Source organism: Podarcis cretensis (assembly GCF_951804945.1).
Source record: "Podarcis cretensis genome assembly, chromosome: 13".
NCBI classification, from domain to species: Eukaryota; Metazoa; Chordata; class Lepidosauria; order Squamata; family Lacertidae; genus Podarcis; species Podarcis cretensis.
In genome coordinates, this window is record NC_137182.1 from 8,468,926 (window position 1) to 8,490,199 (window position 21,274).

The following is a 21,274-nucleotide window of genomic DNA, read 5'->3' on the forward strand; positions in this document are numbered from 1 at the left end:
TGCCAGCAAGTTTGGAAAACTCAGCAGTGGCCAGAAGATTGGAGAAGATCAGTCTACATCCCAATCCCAAAGAAGGGCAGTGCCAAAGAATGCTCCAACTATCGCACAATTGCACTAATTTCTCACGCTAGCAAGGTTATGCTTAAAATTCTACAAGGAAGGCTCAAGCAGTATGTGGACCGAGAACTCCCAGAAGTGCAAGCTGGATTTAGAAGAGGCAGAGGAACCAGAGACCAAATTGCAAACATGCGCTGGATTATGGAGAAAGCTAGAGAGTTCCAGAAAGACATTTACTTCTGCTTCATTGACTATGCAAAAGCCTTTGACTGTGTCGACCATGGCAAACTATGGCAAGTTCTTAAAGAAATGGGAGTGCCTGATCACCTCATCTGTCTCCTGAGAAATCTCTATGTGGGACAAGAAGCTACAGTTAGAACTGGATATGGAACAACTGACTGGTTCAAAATTGGGAAAGGAGTACGACAAGGCTGCATTTTGTCTCCCTGCTTATTTAACTTATATGCAGAATTCATCATGCGAAAGGCTGGGCTGGATGAATCCCTAGCCGGAATTAAGATTGCCGGAAGAAATATCAACAACCTCAGATATGCAGATGACACAACCTTGATGGCAGAAAGTGAGGAGGAATTAAAGAACCTTTTATTGAGGGTGAAAGAGGAGAGTGCAAAATATGGTCTGAAGCTCAACATCAAAAAAACGAAGATCATGGCTACTGGTCCCATCACCTCCTGGCAAATAGAAGGGGAAGAAATGGAGGCAGTGAGAGATTTTACTTTCTTGGGCTCCATGATCACTGCAGATGGTGACAGCAGCCACGAAATTAAAAGACGCCTGCTTCTTGGGAGAAGGGCAATGACAGGCCTAGACAGCATCTTGAGAAGTAGAGACATCACCTTGCCAACAAAGGTCCGTATAGTTAAAGCTATGGTTTTCCCAGTAGTGATGTATGGAAGTGAGAGCTGTACCATAAAGAAGGCTGATCGCCGAAGAATTGATGCTTTTGAATTATGGTGCTGGAGGAGACTCTTGAGAGTCCCATGGACTGCAAGAAGATCAAACCTCTCCATTCTGAAGGAAATCAGCCCTGAGTGCTCACTGGAAGGACAGATTGTGAAGCTGAGGCTCCAGTACTTTGGCCACCTCATGAGAAGAGAAGACTCCCTGGAGAAGACCCTGATGTTGGGAAAGATGGAGGGCACAAGGAGAAGGGGGCGACAGAGGATGAGATAGTTGGATAGTGTTTTCGAGGTTACCAGCATGAGTCTGACCAAGCTGCGGGGGGCAGTGGAGGACAGGAGTGCCTGGCGTTCTCTGGTCCATGGGGTCACGAAGAGTCGGACAAGACTAAACGACTAAACAACAAAAATATAGAAATGCTTGTTATTATGTTCTTTAACTTCCTTAGTCTTTCTCCTTCTCTCTTAGTGCTGCAGTCCTTGGCTGGGGTTCTTGGCTAGAAGTCCTTACAAACAATATAGCAAGTTCTCAAAAAGGCATATAGTCTTTTCCCTGGATCAACACCCAGCGAATCGCAACACTTCCTTTGTGGCTCAAATCAGTTGCCTCTCAAGAAATGACCAAACTGGAGAGGTAGCAAAGAAATGGATAGAAGGCTGGAAGAGTATCAGAAAAGATTAAAAGTATCATTACAAGCAGACGGGTTATGAACTTCCTGAATGTGACAACTTCTGGCAGGATTGCTAACCCAATCAACTTCAATGCACCCAGAACAGTGAAAATGTGATTTTTGGCATCTGCTGACAAGGAAAATCCAGAAGGAACGGTCATTTTTCTGCTTTATGTTCCATTATTGCTTTGGAAACAAGAAAATGGAAACTCCAAATTACTAAAGTCTGTCCCCCTTCTCAAAGACTTCCTCATTTTTTAGGATCTATAAAGTTGACCAAAACCTTATCTTAAATGTGCAACATGTTCAAAGCACATAACATTAGTCCAGGAAGCCGTCCGCTTCCACTGTCATTCAGACCAGACCAAATTAAGCCTCCAATGAACAGATTAGCTCTTCCGTGTGATCTTGTTAATTGTAGCCATTATTATTATTATTATTAATGAATTAAATTTGTATATGTATTTATACAAAGACATTTATATGTTTGAATGACAATGGGAAATTAAACCGCTGTTCAAGTGTCATAGTACCTGAACAAGCCTCAAACACAATTAGGTTTTAACGTCACACAGTGGTAACAAGCCAAAGAATGTATGTATGAAAATCATTACTCAGCAGGCAGGCCAGGCCATTGTCACAGTCATGCACAGTGCCATCTGCTTTCCTGGGACTTAGGTAGTGATTGATGTATCTCTGCATCTGATAGGCTGAGATGGGCTGGGGCCACACTGGGCCCAATATCACAAGGAACTCCATTAGCTGCCTCAGACTGGGCCCAGCAACCTCCTTAACCTGGGTGCACGCAGTATGCAAATGGACTCCTGTATCTTCCACTGGGGCTGCCTCTGCCATACCAGCCAACACATAAATAGAGACAGGGGGACCAGCTTCTCCACCGAAAGCAAAGCATCTTGTCCGCAACCTGACTGAAACCAGAGAAAAAGGCCAGGCTAGTTAAAAATCATAGAATCATAGAATCATAGAGTTGGAAGAGACCACAAGGGCCACCGAGTCCAACCCCCTGCCAAGCAGGAAACACCATCAGAGCACTCCTGACATATGGTTGTCAAGCCTCTGCTTAAAGACCTCCAAAGAAGGAGACTCCACCACACTCCTTGGCAGCAAATTCCACTGTCGAACAGCTCTTACTGTCAGGAAGTTCTTCCTAATGTTTAGGTGGAATCTTTTTTCTTGTAGTTTGGAACCATTGCTCCGTGTCCGCTTCTCTGGAGCAGCAGAAAACAACCTTTCTCCCTCCTCTATGTGACATCCTTTTATATATTTGAACATGGCTATCATATCACCCCTTAACCTCCTCTTCTCCAGGCTAAACATGCCCAGCTCCCTTAGCCATTCCTCATAAGGCATCGTTTCCAGGCCTTTGACCCTTTTGGTTGCCCTCCTCTGGACACGTTCCAGTTTGTCAGTGTCCTTCTTGAACTGTGGTGCCCAGAACTGGACACAGTACTCCAGGTGAGGTCTGACCAGAGCAGAAAACAGTGGCACTATTACTTCCCTTGATCTAGATGCTATACTCCTATTGATGCAGCCCAGAATTGCATTGGCTTTTTTAGCTGCCGCGTCACACTGTTGGCTCATGTCAAGTTTGTGGTCAACCAAGACTCCTAGATCCTTTTCACATGTACTGCTCTCAAGCCAGGTGTCACCCATCTTGTATTTGTGCCTCTCATTTTTTTTGCCCAAGTGCAATACTTTACATTTCTCCCTGTTAAAATTCATCTTGTTTGTTTTGGCCCAGTTCTTCCACTGGGCCTGCCATCGTCCACTGGGCCTGCCTCTGCTATACCAGCCAACACATAAATAGAGACAGGGGGACCAGCTTCTCCACCGAAAGCAAAGCATCTTGTCCGCAACCTGACTGAAACCAGAGAAAAAGGCCAGGCTAGTTAAAAGGGGGGGAAAGGAAGAAAATTGGCAACTCTAATCCAGAGGTTAGTTAATTGTGAGTCTATGTGAATACAGTGGTACCTCGTACACTTCAGGTTACATACGCTTCAGGTTACAGACTCCGCTAACCCAGAAATAGTGCTTCAGGTTAAGAACTTTGCTTCAGGATGAGAACAGAAATTGTGCTCTGGCGGCGCGGCAGCAGCAGCAGCAGCAGGCCCCATTAGCTAAAGTGGTGATTCAGGTTAAGTACAGTTTCAGGTTAAGAACGGACCTCCGGAACGAATTAAGTACTTAACCCTAGGTACCATTGTACACTCTTTGGTTTTGTACACAATGTATCATTAAAGTACATTCAAAGCATATTCTTCCCCTCAAGGAATTCTGTATTTTACCCCTCACAGTTACAATTCTCATCAAACCTTACCAATGCCAGTGTCCAGAATTCACAGCGAAAAATGTGCTGTGAATGTGCTTTCAAGATCTAGTACATATGCAGACTATGTCTTGATTTTTTGTTGTTGTTCAGAGGACTTAAAGGTAAAGGTAAAGGTACCCCTGCCCGTACGGGCCAGTCTTGACAGACTCTGGGGTTGTGCGCCCATCTCACTTAAGAGGCCAGGGGCCAGCGCTGTCCGGAGACACTTCCGGGTCACGTGGCCAGCGTGACATCGCTGCTCTGGCGAGCCAGAGCCGCACACGGAAACGCCGTTTACCTTCCCGCTGGTAAGCGGTCCCTATTTATCTACTTGCACCCGGAGGTGCTTTCGAACTGCTAGGTTGGCAGGCGCTGGGACCGAGCAGCGGGAGCGCACCCCGCCGCAGGGATTCGAACCGCCGACCTTTCGATCGGCAAGTCCTAGGCACTGAGGCTTTAACCCACAGCGCCACCTGCGTCCCACTTCAGAGGACTTAGTTATGTTTAATTTAGTCATGAATTTTGTTGTAGACTAGAATATCATGCAATTTGTTTATATTTATTTATTTATTTGAATTTTTTTAATGATTCCTTTTTGGGAACGTCTCTCCACAAAGCAGCAAGCGTACAACAACATGACGGCACAATTTAAACTTTAAAGAGGTTATAAGCACCGCTTTGCAAACTTACTTTGGAGATGTCATCCTGCCTCCATTTGATCTGCTACAGAGCGATAGATTATCCGTCTGCCTTTCTGCATTCCCAACAAGCGTTTAATTGAAATGCAAAACTTGTGGCTTCTTCTAGCCCACTCAGTCAAATCAATGGTGACTTCTGCTTCCAGCCAATGATTATCTTTAACGGGACATGTTATTCACTAGGAAACATACAGTTAGAGAAACTGCATTCCGCTCGCAAACTAATGCATTTCTTCCCAAATCACACAGCTTAGTCTCAGCTGTATTTTGCATCGTGCTGAAATGTTTTGACGTGAAAGTCTATAGGTGAAGCCTGAGTTAGCAGATAAAAGCAGTGCTCTGAAGCTGCAGTTCTAAACCTACTCACTAGGGAGTTTAGCCTTGTTGGCCACGATGGAACTGATTTCCGAGTAAACATGCAAAGGTGTGCACAGTAAAGCTATGGCAAAATGTTTTGGGAGCAAAGTATTGACTCGCCTTTGCCGCTTGGCCAGTAAATGAAACAGTGGTGACAGCTGGCATGTCCAGACAGGTCACTGTGAGGCTGGAAGGATAGCAGCCATTAGCTGAGCTGTGGATCACATTGACTGCTTCATGACCGGATCTTCTGACACACTAACTTGCTGCAAGAGTTTGTGCCATTCTAGGAAAGCCCTCCGAAGGCAATGTACAAAAACTGGTTAGGATGTACAGTGGTGCCTCGCAAGACGAAATTAATCCGTTCTGCGAGTCTCTTCATCTAGCGGTTTTTTCGTCTTGCGAAGCAAGCCCATTGATGGCTTAGCGGATTAGCGCTATTAGCGGCTTAGCGGCTTTTGGCGGCTTAGTGGCTTTTAGCGGCTTAGCGGCTTAGAAAAAGGGGGGAGGGAAAAAACCCGCAGGAACTCGCAAGACATTTTCGTCTTGTGAAGCAAGCCCATAGGGAAATTTGTTTGCGAAGCGCCTCCAAAACGGAAAACCCTTTTGTCTAGCGGGTTTTCCGTCTTGCGAGGCGTTTGTCTTGCGGGGCACCACTGTACAATAACTCTCCCCCTCCCCCTACAAAGAAAAGCATTCAAAGGTCATGGAGTCAGGGCCGGCCCATCCATGAGATGGACTGAAGCAGCTGCCTCAGGCGGTGGACTCGCAAGGGATGGTGCTTCCATTGTCATCATGCACAGTGCTGCTGCAGAAGCAAGGAGCAGGAGCGCAGGAAGTGGGTGCGATAGTGGCGGTCCGCCCCAGGTGTCACCACTGAGGGGGGTGACAAAATTCCGGCAGCACTCACTGCGGGGCCTGCAGTGCGCCTGAGCCATGCATCTCTCCTGGGAGTAATGCAGTGGCTTGGGTGCCCATCATCATCATCATCATCATTTTTAATTTGTATACTGCCTTTCAATCTTACAATACTCAAGGTGGTTTACAAGCTGAAGAAACAAGAAATGTACATCTTATAACAATCTAATGCAATACAAAAATGTGATAATAAAACATAACTTTAAAAAAAGTTAAAACATGAAAAAAGTAACATTCAACAATCAATAAGAATAGTATAAAATAATTATATCAACATATAAAAGTTAAACAGAAATCCGCTCAACAGTTACAATAATATCTAAACTATAATCAATAAAACAACGGCAATAATATCTAAACTATAATCAATAAAACAACGGCAAGCCACAGTACATAAAACAATACAATACAGTGGTACCTCCGGTTACATATGCTTCAGGTTACATACGCTTCAGGTTACAAACTCCGCTAACCCAGAAATAGTACCTCAGGTTAAGAACTTTGCTTCAGGATGAGAACAGAAATCATGCTCTGGCGGCGCGGCAGCAGCAGGAGGCCCCATTAGCTAAGGTGGTGCTTCAGGTTAAGAACAGTTTCAGGTTAAGAACGGACCTCCGGAACGAACTAAGTACTTAACCCAAGGTACCACTGTACACATTGAGAAGCAGAGGGTGGGGCAAGGCAGGTGGAACGAGACCTTGCCTGATGGAGTCTCTCGCCTCACCCCCAGGCTCCACGCTGCCCCAAACGGTCCGCCCGCTGCCTCCCCCTCAGCTGTAGGGCGGCTGGGTGGGAGGGGGCAGGCAGACTCCTCAGAGGCCCTGCGGAGCATCTTGCCACATCTCAGCTGGTTCCACCCCTGTGGGGGGCTGGCCCCCCAAGCACCGCCCCAGGCGCCCAATTGGCTTGCTTCGCTGCTGGCAAGCAGATGTGACAACAGCTTCCAGTGACATCTTCAGTGGCATAGCGTGGGTTGTCAGCACCTGGGGCAAGGCAAGTAATTTGTGCCCCCTAACCCATGGATTTGCGCCCCCTAACCCGTGGATTTGTGCCCCCTAACCCCCAGATGTTGTGCCCGGTGCGGCCGCCCCCCCTGCACCCCCCACGCTACGCCACTGGACATCTTGCAATATCTGATAAAACTCATCTCATATCTGACTGATGCTGTTGCTTCTTACTTCTCCAGTGGCTCTGGGTGCCCTGCCCACCCGCTGCCACTCCTGGAGAATCCAGGAGAAGCAGCTGCAGATTCCAGGTTCCTTTTGTGAGATCTTGCAGAAACCAATAAGCCACAGCCACACAAGCCCCGTAAGGGAGGCTATGGTGGGGAGAGAACCCTCCCGTTTCCGCTACAGATGCAGTAATGGGACAGGCCTCTCCTGCATCACTCAACCCATCCCCTAAGGATGGGTGCTTCCAGAGCCAGTGTGGTGTAGTGGTTAAGAGCGGTAGACTCTTAATCTGGTGAACCGGGTTCGCTTCCCCACTCCTCCACATGCAGCTGCTGGGTGACCTTGGGCCAGTCACACTTCTCTGAAGTCTCTCAGCCCCACTCACCTCACAGAGTGTTTGTTGTGGGGAGGAAGGGAAAGGAGATTGTTTGCTGCTTTGAGACTCCTTCGGGTACTGATAAAGTGGGATATCAAATCCAAATCCAAACTCTTTTATCACGTCATGGCAAATAATTCAAAACAACTGATGGCAGTGGCACGCTCAAGCTGCGAGTAAGTACAAGTGGAACTTGATGGCCAGTGCCGGATTTACGTACAGTGGTGCCTCGCAAGACGAAATTAATCCGTTCCATGAGGCTCTTCGTATAGCGGTTTTTTCGTCTTGAGAAGCAAGCCCATTGACAGCTTAGCGGATTAGCGCTATTAGCGGTTTAGCGGCTTTTAGCGGATCAGCTGATAAGCGGCTTAGGGCTTAGGAAAAGGGGGGGGGAGGGAAAAAACCCCGCAGGAACTCGCAAGACATTTTCGTCTTGCGAAGCAAGCCCATAGGGAAATTCGTTTTGCGAAGCGCCTCCAAAACGGAAAACCCTTTCGTCTAGCGGGTTTTCTGTCTTGCGAGGCGTTCGTCTTGCGGGGTACAACTGTATAAGCTAAACAAGCTATAGCTTAGGGCCCCACTCTCTTGGGGGCCCCCAAAAAAATTAAAGGGAAAAAAACCCTGGATGTACATTTCCATAATATAAAATAAAAAACAAATAAAATAAAACCTACCTACAGCAACAGTGTTTTGTGTTGTTTAGGCTCCTATGATGTAAGTACAGTGGTACCTAGGGTTAAGAACTTAATTCGTTCTGGAGGTCCGTTCTTAACCCAAAACTTAACCTGAAGCACCACTTTAGCTAATGGGGCTGCTGTGCAGCCGCCACCCGATTTCTGTTCCCGTCCTGAAGCAAAGTTCTTAACCTGAGGTACTACTTCCGGGTTAGCAGAGTCTGTAACCTGAAGTGTCTGTAACCTGAGGTACCAGTTTCATGGGCCCCGCCTGCTTGCCCGCTCCCTAAAATATCACTGGTTTGCTCATTTCTATATATAGAATTCTACATTCTGCATGCTCCTGCCAACCTAGCAGTTCGAAAGCACGTCAAAGTGCAAGTAGATAAATAGGTACCGCTCCAGTGGGAAGGTAAACGGTGTTTCCGTGCGCTGCTCTGGTTCACCAGAAGCGGCTTAGTCATGCTGGCCACACGACCCAGAAGCTGTACCCTGGCTCCCTCGGCCAATAAAACGAGATGAGCGCCGCAACCCCAGAGTCGGCCACGACTGGACCTAATGGTCAGGGGTCCCTTTACCTTTACATTCTGCATGGACTGGTTGCATGGTCCATATAGCATGTATTCAACACAAAAAACAGTGACAATTTCTTGTTGACAAAGGACTGCTGGACATTTAAAGGGCCCCATTACCTTCAGTAGCTTAAAGGTAAAGGGACCCCTGACCATTAGGTCCAGTCTTGGCCGACTCTGGGGTTGCGGTGCTCATCTCGCTTTATTGGCTTCCGGGTCATGTGGCCAGCATGACTAAGCCACACCTCATCAAACCTAAATCCAGCCCTGTTGAGGGCACTTACTTCTGAGAAGACATGTATAGGATTGTGCTGGAAGCAAGCCACATTGAACTCAATGAGGAAGATGTCTGAGAAGATATCTTTAGGATTGAGCTCTAAGGCCGGAATCCAATATGTGCTTACCTCGGATCATGTCCATTGGGCTCGGTGGGACATCCTTCAGAGCAGGCATGCACTATTTTGTGCTGTCTTTTAGAAGATGAGCCTATGGCAAAACACTTAGATACTATTTATCATCAGCACAATTAATTGTTAACAAAATTGACCTGGACTCCCTTCCCAAAAGAAATGTCTTCTTCATCAACTAACACACGTTCACCCCAGGACAGCTGGGAAATAATTTTGTAGAAAATCATATTGTATAAAGCCTCAGTTACTGCTTTGTTATCCGTAATTGTGAGGTTGGGTTTTTTTATTATTTGCTTTTAGCCATTTTTATTTTTATTTCTAGTTTTCATTTGTATACATTTCAATTTTTTTTTGTAAAATTATTGAAATGTATAAAAATCTTTTTCAAATAAAGGTCTTTTTAAAATAAAATCACAAACTTATGTGGAAATGTGGAGAAACTGAGAAACTGAGAGAGAGCAAATAATGGCATATTTGCCCATCCCTGGCTACAGTGGCCCTCAGTTTGGTTTGGGGACAAATCGATAGGGAGGGAACTAGCTTGTACCCTAGTTCCATACAGGCACCCAATCTATGGGATACCTTTCTGTGGGAGGTTCATCTGGTCAGAGCATGTTTCCCACAGTGGTGAAGAGCTTTAATTTTAGAAATGTGTTTATCTTCATTAAACACTGGTACCTGATACTAATTTTAAAGTGCTGCTGGAGCCAAGTTTCATGTTTTACTGCTTCTGTCGTATTTTGCTCTTCTGGTACTTCATTTGTTTAAGTGCCAGTTTTATTGTACCTTGAAAATTTGCATGTATGAATTTTAAAAATTTTAATAGCTGTTTTGAGAGCTTGTTCTGGCTAAGGTCTATTCGAAATAAATACAAATGTACACACACACGTTAGTCGAAAACGCAGGGGCAGAAGACAGTGGTTAAAAAAAGGGGGAATTATAGTATCCAAGCGCTTTTGCAACCAAAAGAAGCAACACATTGGAGGAAAAGCTCTAAACAAAATTAATTGAATGCAAAACCCATTGAAATCAATGAGACTTCTTAGTAAATACGATTGGCTTTAAGACTGGATTACTTGGGAGTAGGGTAACAGTCAGTGCTGGCTTTAGGCATAAGCTAAACAAGCTATAGCTTAGGGCCCCAAGTGGGCCCCCCCAAAAAAATTAAAGGAAAAAACCTGGATGTACATTTCCAAAATATAAGATAAAAAAATGAAATAAAACCTACATACAGCAACAGTGTGTTGTGTTGTGTAGTCTCTTATGATGTAAGTACAGTGGTGCTTCGCAAGACGAAATTAATCCGTTCCGTGAGGCTCTTCGTATAGCGGTTTTTTCGTCTTGCGAAGCAAGACCATTGACAGCTTAGCGGATTAGCGCTATTAGCGGTTTAGCGGCTTTTAGCGATCAGCTGTTAAGCGGCTTATCAGCAGATCAGCTGATAAGCGGCTTAGCGGCTTAGGAAAAGGGGGGGGAGGGAAAAAACCCGCAGGAACTCGCAATACATTTTCGTCTTGCGAAGCAGGCCCATAGGGAAATTCGTTTTGCGAAGCGCCTCCAAAATGGAAAATCCTTTTGTCTAGCGGGTTTTCCGTCTTGCGAGGCGTTCATCTTGTGGGGCACCACTGTAATGGGCCCTGCCTGCTAGCCTGCTCCCTAAAATATCACTGGTTTGCTCATTTCTGTATATAGGGTGCCTACATTCTGCATATGCAAATGGCTTTAGATACCTATTAGGTCCATAAATTACCATATAGCATATATTCAACCCAATAAACAGTGACCATTTGTTGTTGACAAAGGACAGCTGGACATATAAAGGGCCCCATTACCTTCAGGAGCTGAGGGACTCATCAAACCTAAATCCGGTCCTAGTAACTGGGGAACGATAATTTAAGAGGAGCATGTTTCTTTAGTCACATACTCGTAAAACATTGAAATCTAAGATGTGTACAACACAAATTAATCTTTTGCATCCTGTTACAGACACAGTGGTGGGGGAAAGACTATAGTTTTTTAATTGGACTGAGCTGAAACAACTTGTGATTCTTCACTAACATGGTTGATGGTACAAAAATTGCCTTCTCTCCCCCCCCCCCCAAGTTCTATTATGCACCATGAAAATTTTAGATAGAAGATTATTGCAGGATACAGCTTCCAGGGTGATTTCTGCTAGAGGACAAGGGACACTTCTGTTTGCCACTTTTCTACACAAAAAGCATGCTCAAAGTGGCTTGCAATAAAGAAACAGGGATGCATTTCGAACTAGTACAGTGGTGCCCCGCAAGATGGAAAACCCGCTAGACGAAAGGGTTTTCCGTTTTGGAGGTGCTTCACAAAATGAATTTCCTATGGGCTTGCTTTGCAAGACGAAAATGTCTTGCGAGTTCCTGCGGGTTTTTTTTTCCTTTCCCCCCCCCCCTTTTTCTAAGCCGCTAAGCCGCTTATCTGCTTATCCGCTAAGCCGATAAGCCACTAAAAGCCACTAATAGCGCTAATCCGCTAAGCCGTCAATGGGCTTGCTTTGCAAGACGAAAAAACCTCTAGACGAAGAGACTCACGGAACGGATTAATTTCGTCTTGCGAGGCACCACTGTACCACAAAAACAATTTCACAAAAATAAAATTAACAACAAAAAACCACACTTCAGTACTAAAAATATAACACGATTACTTAGACAGCATGCAGCACCCAGCAGCAAAAATAACAAGGGAGCTTCATAGTTTCAGCCTAGTCTTAGAAACACCCGTCCCACAATGTTGCTCACAGTCCCTCTTGTAGAATCATAGAATTGTAGAGTTGGAAGGGATCTTGAGGGTCATCTAGTCCAGCCCCGCGCAATGCAGGAATCTCAGCTGAAGCATCCATGACAGATGGCCATCCAACCTCTGCTTAAAAACCTCCAGGGAAGGAGAGTCCACCATCTCCTGAAAAAGTCCATTCAACTGTCAAACAGCTCTTGCCACCAGAAAGTTCTTCCCGGTGTTTAGCTGCAGTCTCCTTTCTTGTAAGGTAAAGGTAAAGGTACCCCTGCCCGTACGGGCCAGTCTTGACAGACTCTGGGGTTGTGCGCCCATCTCACTCAAGAGGCCAGGGGCCAGCGCTGTCCGGAGACACTTCCGGGTCACGTGGCCAGCGTGACAAAGCTGCATCTGGCGAGCCAGAGCCGCACACGGAAACGCCGTTTACCTTCCCGCTGGTAAGCGGTCCCTATTTATCTACTTGCACCCGGAGGTGCTTTCGAACTGCTAGGTTGGCAGGCGCTGGGACCGAGCAGCGGGAGCGCACCCCGCCGCAGGGATTCGAACCGCCGACCTTTCGATCGGCAAGTCCTAGGCGCTGAGGCTTTAACCCACAGCGCCACCTGCGTCCCCTCCTTTCTTGTAGTAGTGCCTTAAAAGGCTCCCAAGATAGCAGTTTGGGAGACAGAAAATATCTGTTTTCTGTTTATTGCATGTTAATCCCCCTTTCTTCCAAGGAATGCAGCATAACTAATGTTCTCCCCTAACATTGTACTTCACTGCAACCCTGTAATGTAGACTAGGCTGAGCAATGGTGACCAGCCCCAGGTCAATCAGTGAACTTCATGGCTGAGCAGCAGGAATATGAGGATGAATGGATAGAAAGTTTTCAAGGATATGTCTGCACCCTACCTCTTGCTAGTACAGTGGTGCCTCGCAAGACGAAAAGAATCCGTTCCGCGAGTCTCTTCGTCTAGCGGTTTTTTCGTCTTGCGAAGCAAGCCCATTGACGGCTTAGCGGATTAGCGCTATTAGCAGTTTAGCAGCTTTTAGCGGCTTTTAGCGGCTTAGCGGATAAGCGGATAAGCGGCTTAGCGGCTTAGAAAAAGGGGGGAAAGGGGAAAAAACCCCGCAGGAACTCACAAGACATTTTCGTCTTGCGAAGCAAGCCCATAGGAAATTCGTTTTGCGAAGCACCTCCAAAACGGAAAACTCTTTCGTCTAGCGAGTTTTCCGTCTTGCGAGGCATTCGTCTTTCGGGACACCACTGTACAGTCATACCTCTTGTTATGTTCGGTTCAGGTTATGTCTTTTCAGGTTGTGTTCTGTGGCGACCCGGAAGTGCTAGAAAGGTTTACTTCCGGGTTTCGCAGGCGCACAAAATGATGTCATGTGCATGCGCAGAAGCAGCGAATCGCAACACGCACATGCACAGATGTGAGTTGCGTTCAGCGTGTTCCCCATCATGGAGAGCACGTGTTGCGGTTGGGGATTCCAAGACACCTTGCTGTTTCTGGGCAGATGGTTTGGCCAACTCGTAAGCAGGGGCAGGCTGTTACTGGGGGAAATTACATGTTGCCATTTAGTGATTGACAGCCCTATTTGTTAAATACAAGGCACGCAGCAACAGACGTCCTCTTTCGCTGTGTGCTTCGGATCACTAACTGCGGGGGCAGTTAGTGCTACCACTGCCTAAGCAACCACTCACATTGCTGTATTTGAATAAAGTTGTGGCCAAAATTATGCCAAAAAATTTAAACAAAAATTAAGTGTCAATTGTGTTTTCCTTTGGGGTGTATTGGGGACCTCGACACGTAACTCCCTTTCCTAATGTTAGGCTGTTTGCTTGACCTTGCTGTGCCTGTCATGGGGTCATCAGCTTTTGGGGCAGGGGCCCGGTAGGAATTTTGCCATTTGGCTGATTAGTGTGTGCCACTTGGTTTTCGCCTACCGCGTAGCAAATTGTCACAACTTGTAAGGTTTGCAGTTAGGCATTGGTCTGGAAGTGGTTGCTGGGGGGGTATGGATTCGGCTGTGCCTGCCCCCCAAAATGCTGCTGCTGGTGGAGGGGTATGGATTCGGCTGTGCCTGCCCCTCCAAAATGCTGCTGCTGCGGAAGGGTTTTACCATTAAAGGATCCCAGGGGCTCCCCCATGCTTTTGTCCGAAACCCCCTGGCAAGGGGCTAGGGCCACGCAAGCCCCTGGGAGCATGCTGGGGAGAGGTGAGGCATGGTTCCCAGCCCCGTCTCTCTCCCCAGGTGACTTACCCTTCCTGACTTCACGGGGGGTGCGAATGTCAGAGCTGTCCCCGTGCGGGGGCAGTTAGTGCTACCAATGCCTAAGCAACCACTCACATTGCTGTATTTGAATAAAGTTGTAGCCAAAATTATGCCAAAAAACAAAAATTAAGTGTCAATTGTGTTTTCCTTTGGGGTGTATTGGGGACCTCGACACGCAACTTTCAGGTTGCGAACAGGGCTCTGGAACAGATCCCGTTCGCAACCAGAGGTACCACTGTAATGTATTTGGAAAGGGAATGCTTAACATTCCTACAAGACACTTAAGACCATGGAGGGCTTTGGAGTTTTTGGAACAATCATTTCTGGCTGTTAGTAAAATGCAGGATCAAACTCAGTCGCTGTCCCTTTCAAAGCTATTCGCCAGTTTGCACAGTCTCTAAGCACCTGTTTGCACCTTGTGCTCTACTCCATGAATCCATGAAACGATGTGTAAAGCCGTCAGTGCCTGTTTAGTAATGATTCCCGGCATATTCAAATACACAATTTCTGCTGGTGGGGGGGGGGGGGGATTGCAGATATCCATTTCATCCCTAGTTGAAAGTGGAAAGAGATGCATCATTGCCTTGGGAGTACGCACACATCTTTTGTCATTTCCACTCAAGCAGCTTTTGCAGCCTTTTAACAACACTACGATGAGTGCATACACCATGGGCAATGATGCTTCTGTCAAAATACTGTCTTAAACACCCTGCCAAAAATAAAGGGGGGGGACTCTCTCCAGATTCTCTCTCTCTTATTCCTTTCTGTCTTCTAGCCAGACACCGTTTGTTTTGCTGATCTATGTTCAGGTTAGGTTTTTTTTCTCCCTACATTGATTGCCCAGTTAGGAAAGCTTTTTTTTAAAAAAATAAATAACAGAACTGCAGGGAATCTGGTTATGATTAAAGGGAGAGTGTAGCTCTTTTCCTGTGGCCGATTTGCCCTCTGAAAACCACACTGACCAAGCTGCTTTTCTCCCTGAGTGCAAAAAGGTGGACAGAAATTGTATCTTGTCCCCGCCAGGTGGGAAAGCAGCTTGGAGGATGGATTTTGATAAGAAAAACAGCCCTCCGGGGAAAAGGTTAAGCACCCTTCCACTGTTCTAATCAAATTGCAGCTAGATCAAAGAGGGATGAAAGCGTAAGGCAGGGACAACTAGAAGCTAGGAGATACCGCAGAGCCAACATGGTGCCACCAGCAAGTATTAACACTTTCATATCCACTGTCTTCTTTGGTCTCAGCAACTTGCTGCTGGCAGAAACTATTGGCTTCATCCTGTATCCTTGGACTTTAGCCTGTCCACCTCCAATATGTTTTCCCTTCCCCGTCTTCAGACAGCCCCACACAGCACATCCTGTCAGCTCTGATTCCACCCATTCATCTCCTTGAAACCAGTAGAGGCCAGCCCATTAGGGAAAAGGGGGCATTGCCCCACCAGCATCTTGTGTGCCCTCAGCCAGCCTGCCTCCTCACTTGCAAGCTGTCCAGGGAGTGGAAGCATTGGGGCCAATTCCCGAGAAAAGAGTCACAGACACTTGATGGCTGAACCGTTGGAAAAGTCGCAAGCGTGCACAGGCTGCTTAGTATTGCCAATGGCTGAGCAGCAGAAATGCAATTCAGGTGTTGCAACAATGAAGGTGCAACACAAGCAGAAAAGACCACCTAGCCCCACCAAATCACCACGTGATGTGAGACGGCTTTCCTGTGTTCTAGGGTAATGGTTGTGGAGGTTCCTTGTGCAGTTAAGAATCTGGATAGTTCAAGCTGGACTGAACTATGCAATGGCAAGTGCAAGGCTAAAGCACCCAACGTTCCTGCACAACGTTCATACAGTGGTACCTCAGGTTAAGTACTTAATTCATTCCGGACGTCCGTTCTTAACCTGAAACTGTTCTTAACCTGAAGCACCACTTTAGCTAATGGGCCCTCCTGCTGCCACCACGCTGCCGGAACAAGATTTCTGTTCTCATCCTGAAGCAAAGTTCTTAACCCGAGGTACTATTTCTGGGTTAGTGGAGTTTGTAACCTCAAGCATATGTAACTTGAAGCGTATGTAAATGGAGGTACAACTGTAGTTGGAATGTCCTTAACAACTGGAGAGCTGAAGTATGGCCCTGTTTGCGAGAGGATAGTGAGGAGACTGGCTTAGCATGCCTCAGGGTGTTCCATGGTTAAAAGGTAAAGGTAAAAGTACCCCTGCCCGTACGGGCCAGTCTTGACAGACTCTGGGGTTGTGCGCCCATCTCACTTAAGAGGCCAGGGGCCAGCGCTGTCCGGAGACACTTCCGGGTCACGTGGCCAGCGTGACATCGCTGCTCTGGCGAGCCAGAGCCGCACACGGAAACGCCGTTTACCTTCCCGCTGGTAAGCGGTCCCTATTTATCTACTTGCACCCGGAGGTGCTTTCGAACTGCTAGGTTGGCAGGCGCTGGGACCGAGCAGCGGGAGCGCACCCCGCCGCAGGGATTCGAACCGCCGACCTTTCGATCGGCAAGCCCTAGGCGCTGAGGCTTTAACCCACAGCGCCACCTGCGTCCCATGGTTAGGACCATGCGTTCCATGAACCTGCGTTCCATGGTTAGGACTGTCTTAAGCATATGTGGTGCTGGGGTGCAAAGATCTGCCTGGCGCCCCCCCCCTCTAAGGTTGCTCAGTCTCAGGCGCGCAGGAGGACAGAGCCAGCCGGCCACCTCAGTGTCTCACTGGCTCGGTTGCCCACGAACTCATGACACAGAGCTGCCCGCAGCAGAAGAACCCACTGCGGCTCTTTGGCCGATGGGCAGGCTCTTCCCTAGACTCAACTCTTGGGTGCCGGACTCTCAACCTGGCGCCCCTGAGAGCCTGGCGCCTGGGTGCCCCGCCTATAATAAATAATAATAATAATAAATTTTATTTATACCCCACCCTCCCAAGCCAAGACCAGGCTCAGGGCGGCTAACAACCGATATAAAAACACATTGATTGAAATACAACTTAAAAAACAAGATTAAAATACAACATTAAAATGCAGCCTCATTTCAATGGAAACTCAAATCAAAACTTTTTTGGGGGTGAAAACGTCAAATCTTCACCAAGGCTAACTATCCAGACTGGTCCTACATGGGCCAGAAAAAAGCCAGGGAAGTCCCCAAATAGGAGTTCCCTCACAGGAGGAGAAAGGGAAAAAAAAAAAGAGGGGAAGGGAATCAAATAGACGGTTTGGAAGCACTCTGCACCATTTAAATGCAGGGTGAGTTGCGTCCTCTCACCGTTATCCGCCGGTAGCCTTTGCTGTTCTTGACAACTACCAACAGGCGATCGGAAGTATGGGAACAAAATGGAAAGAGTCTGGCAACAGATGTATTTTCCTTTCTCCCCCAACCCCCAATTCTCATCACATGTGTTACAAAGAATGCCTCTTTGTGCTCTCAGAGGAACCGGGACATTTGCATATTAATTTAATTGTGTGTGTTCATGCAAAACTCCTTGACTCACAGCAAACTAGCCACAGTTATTAAAATTAATTTGCAAAGGATGGAGCCGTTGTTTTCCGGCAGGGGAGGCGTCTCACTTCTTTTACTCACACGCATACGGAGTCCATGCTATTTTTTGCTGCAAACAGTTGACAGCACAGACTCTGTTGAAGAAGCTAAGCTAACGGGCTTTTAAAAAGTATTCAGCTGCTTCTCCAGCTGAGCCAAAAGAAGGGGAAGGTCTGTTTGGTCAGTTTGTCATGGGTGTGTGTGAAAATGTACAACTATTCACTGGATATACTGCCTTCTTGATGTCGTCACATAGATGGATCTTAATGCCTGATGAGATAACATCAACACATTCTCTGTATGATCCCTAATTGGCTGGGATCAGAAAGCAGTCTCTATTGAAAAACAAAATCCAAGCTCAAAGATCCCCTTCACTTTAAGAGAAATGCGAGAACACATACAAATGCACCCAAGCTTCCAGAAGCAGAGTTAACACTAGTATTTGCCAGTGTAAATACATGGAGACCGAGACCTCTAAAATAATTTATATTGCTTATAATGGAGCCATTGAACATACAGTAGGGTTAATGTACGGAGTGGTCTTGAACTAGCTGAGGGGGAAGAAGGAGGAGGAGGAGTTTGGATTTGATATCCCGCTTTATCACTACCTGAAGGAGTCCCAAAGCAGCTAACATTCTCCTTTCCCTTCCTCCCCCACAACAAACACTCTATGAGGAGTCTTGGTTGACCACAAACTTGACATGAGCCAACAGTGTGACGCGGCAGCTAAAAAAGCCAATGCAATTCTGGGCTGCATCAATAGGAGTATAGCATCTAGATCAAGGGAAGTAATAGTGCCACTGTATTCTGCTCTGGTCAGACCTCCCCTGGAGTACTGTGTCGAGTTCTGGGCACCACAGTTCAAGAAGGACACTGACAAACTGGAACGTGTCCAGAGGAGGGCAACCAAAATGGTCAAAGGCCTGGAAACGATGCCTTATGAGGAACGGCTAAGGGAGCTGGGCATGTTTAGCCTGGAGAAGAGGAGGTTAAGGGGTGATATGATAGCCATGTTCAAATATATAAAAGGATGTCACATAGAGGAGGGAGAAAGGTTGTTTTCTGCTGCTCTAGAGAAGCGGACACGGAGCAATGGATCCAAACTACAAGAAAAAAGATTCCACCTAAACATCAGGAAGAACTTCCTGACAGTAAGAGCTGTTTGACAGTGGAATTTGCTGCCAAGGAGTGTGGTGGAGTCTCCTTCTTTGGAGGTCTTTAAGCAGAGGCTTGACAACCATATGTCAGGAGTGCTCTGGTGGTGTTTCCTGCTTGGCAGGGGGTTGGACTCAATGGCCCTTGTGGTCTCTTCCAACTCTATGATTCTATGATTCTAGGTGAGTGAGGCTGAGAGACTTCAGAGAAGTGTGACTAGCCCAAGGTCACCCAGCAGCTGCATGTGGAGGAGCGGGGAAGCGAACCGGTTCACCAGATTACGACTCCACTGCTCTTAACCACTACTCCACACTGGCTCAGTGGCAGAGCAACTGTTTTGGATGCAGAAGCTCCCTGGTTCAGTCCCCAGCATCTCCAGGTAGGACCGGGAGAGGACCCAACTGGAAACCTTTGGAAGCCACTGTGGGTCTGCGTTGGCTATGCTGAGGCAGATGGACCATTATAAGTTATCATTCCGCTGGTGGCACTGTGATCTAAACCACTGAGTCTCTTAGGCTTGCCAATCGGAAGGTCGGCAGTTCGAATCCCCGCGACGGGGTGAGCTCCCGTTGTTCTGTCCCAGCTTCTGCCAACCTAGCAGTTCGAAAGCATGCCAGTGCAAGTAGATAAATAGGTACTGCTCCGGTGGGAAGGTAAATGGCATTTCTGTGCTCTGCTCTGGTTTCGGTGTTCCGTTGCACCAGAAGCGGTTTAGTCATGCTGGTCACATGACCCGGAAAGCTGTCTGTGGACAAACACCGGCTCACTTGGCCTGAAAGCAAGATGGGTGCCACAACCCAGAGTCGCCTTTGACTGGACTTAACCATCCAGGGGTCCTTTACCTTTTACCCTTTACTAAATTAAAGCAAGAATTGTAGCTAGACGTTTGGTGAGAGGGAGCAAAGGTCTACCGTGCTGGCCATATCAAACTCTTTGCCATATCAAACTTTTTAATTGAAAACAGCATAGAAATGCAAAAAATGAGTGAACAAATAACCCATCCCTGTTGACCACTTATGTATACACTGCATACCGTTTTACAATTTCCACTCCATTCCTGCTTCCGTGTAATTAGAAACTTTTAGGGGAGGCAGCGGAAATAATCTCTAGCCCAGACGCTGCGTGGGGATGTGTGCATACTACATGGTGCTACTGCTGATATCTGGGTTGTAATTTTCAATAAAAAGAGACATCTGAATGCTATGACATCAAGAACTATTTTATATTTATTAGCAATGTCCAAAGGGACCCAGCGCCTGCTCCCCTCCGGTCCTGTCACATTAAACCTGCCTGATCAACAAAAGGAGACTTGAATCAAGAAGTGCTTCCAGAACTTTTCATTATTAATAATGCTTTGCAGCTAAATTGGAAATCTGTTCCTGTAGCCCCGGGGGGTGATTAATTTAGCAGACTAGGAATTTTGATTAAGCAAATGAAATGTCTGACACACAGACTATTTATCAGTTCTTATAATACTGAAAGGCTCTGATCACTGCAGTGGGCAAATGGGGTTTCATTCTTGTCCATCCTGTTTTGGCTGGGTGACATCAAGCATAGGCCTGGCTATGGCCCGACTTATAGTCTCAAATGCACAGCGGTGGCATTTATCTATTTATTTGCATTTTTCTATTTAAACACTCCAAATGGCTGTGCTCTTTGCTCACATGCATATTGTGCCTGTGATTTATGAGGCGTGTGGGCAAAGTTCGGATTTGTCAGGTGACTGCAAGCAGAATCCAGTCCCCACAGTCGGAACTGCAGCTCACACTGTAGAGTATTATTGCTGCCATTTTTATGAATCTGTAAGAATCTGTTAACCTTAATAAATAAAGGCCAGGCAACAGCTAGAGCGCAGGTCGGGGAGATCCCGCTGCAAACTGCGCCTACTGCATGGTTGTGGAAGCAGCGAAGAAGGTCTCGTTTGTTGCTTCTACTGCGTCCTTGAGAAATTGGCCAGCAGAGCTTTTCAGGGTAGTCTGTAGGCCATTGATGCCTATATGAGTGGATGGAGCCTGGCACACCTCAGAGACTCGGAGAGTTGCTAAAGGACAAAGTGATGTGGTAGCTAAAAAAGCCAATGCAATTCTGGGCTGCGTCAATAGGAGTATAGCATCTAGATCAAGGGAAGTAATAGTGCCACTGTATTCTGCTCTGGTCAGACCTCACCTGGAGTACTGTGTCCAGTTCTGGGCACCACAGTTCAAGAAGGACACTGACAAACTGGAACATGTCCAGAGGAGAGCAACCAAAATGGTCAAAGGCCTGGAAACGATGCCTTATGAGGAACGGCTAAGGGACCTGGGCATGTTTAGCCTGCAGAAGAGGAGGTTAAGGAGGTGATATGATAGCCATAGGGACGCAGGTGGCGCTGTGGGTTAAAGCCTCAGCGCCTAGGGCTTGCCGATCGAAAGGTCGGCGGTTC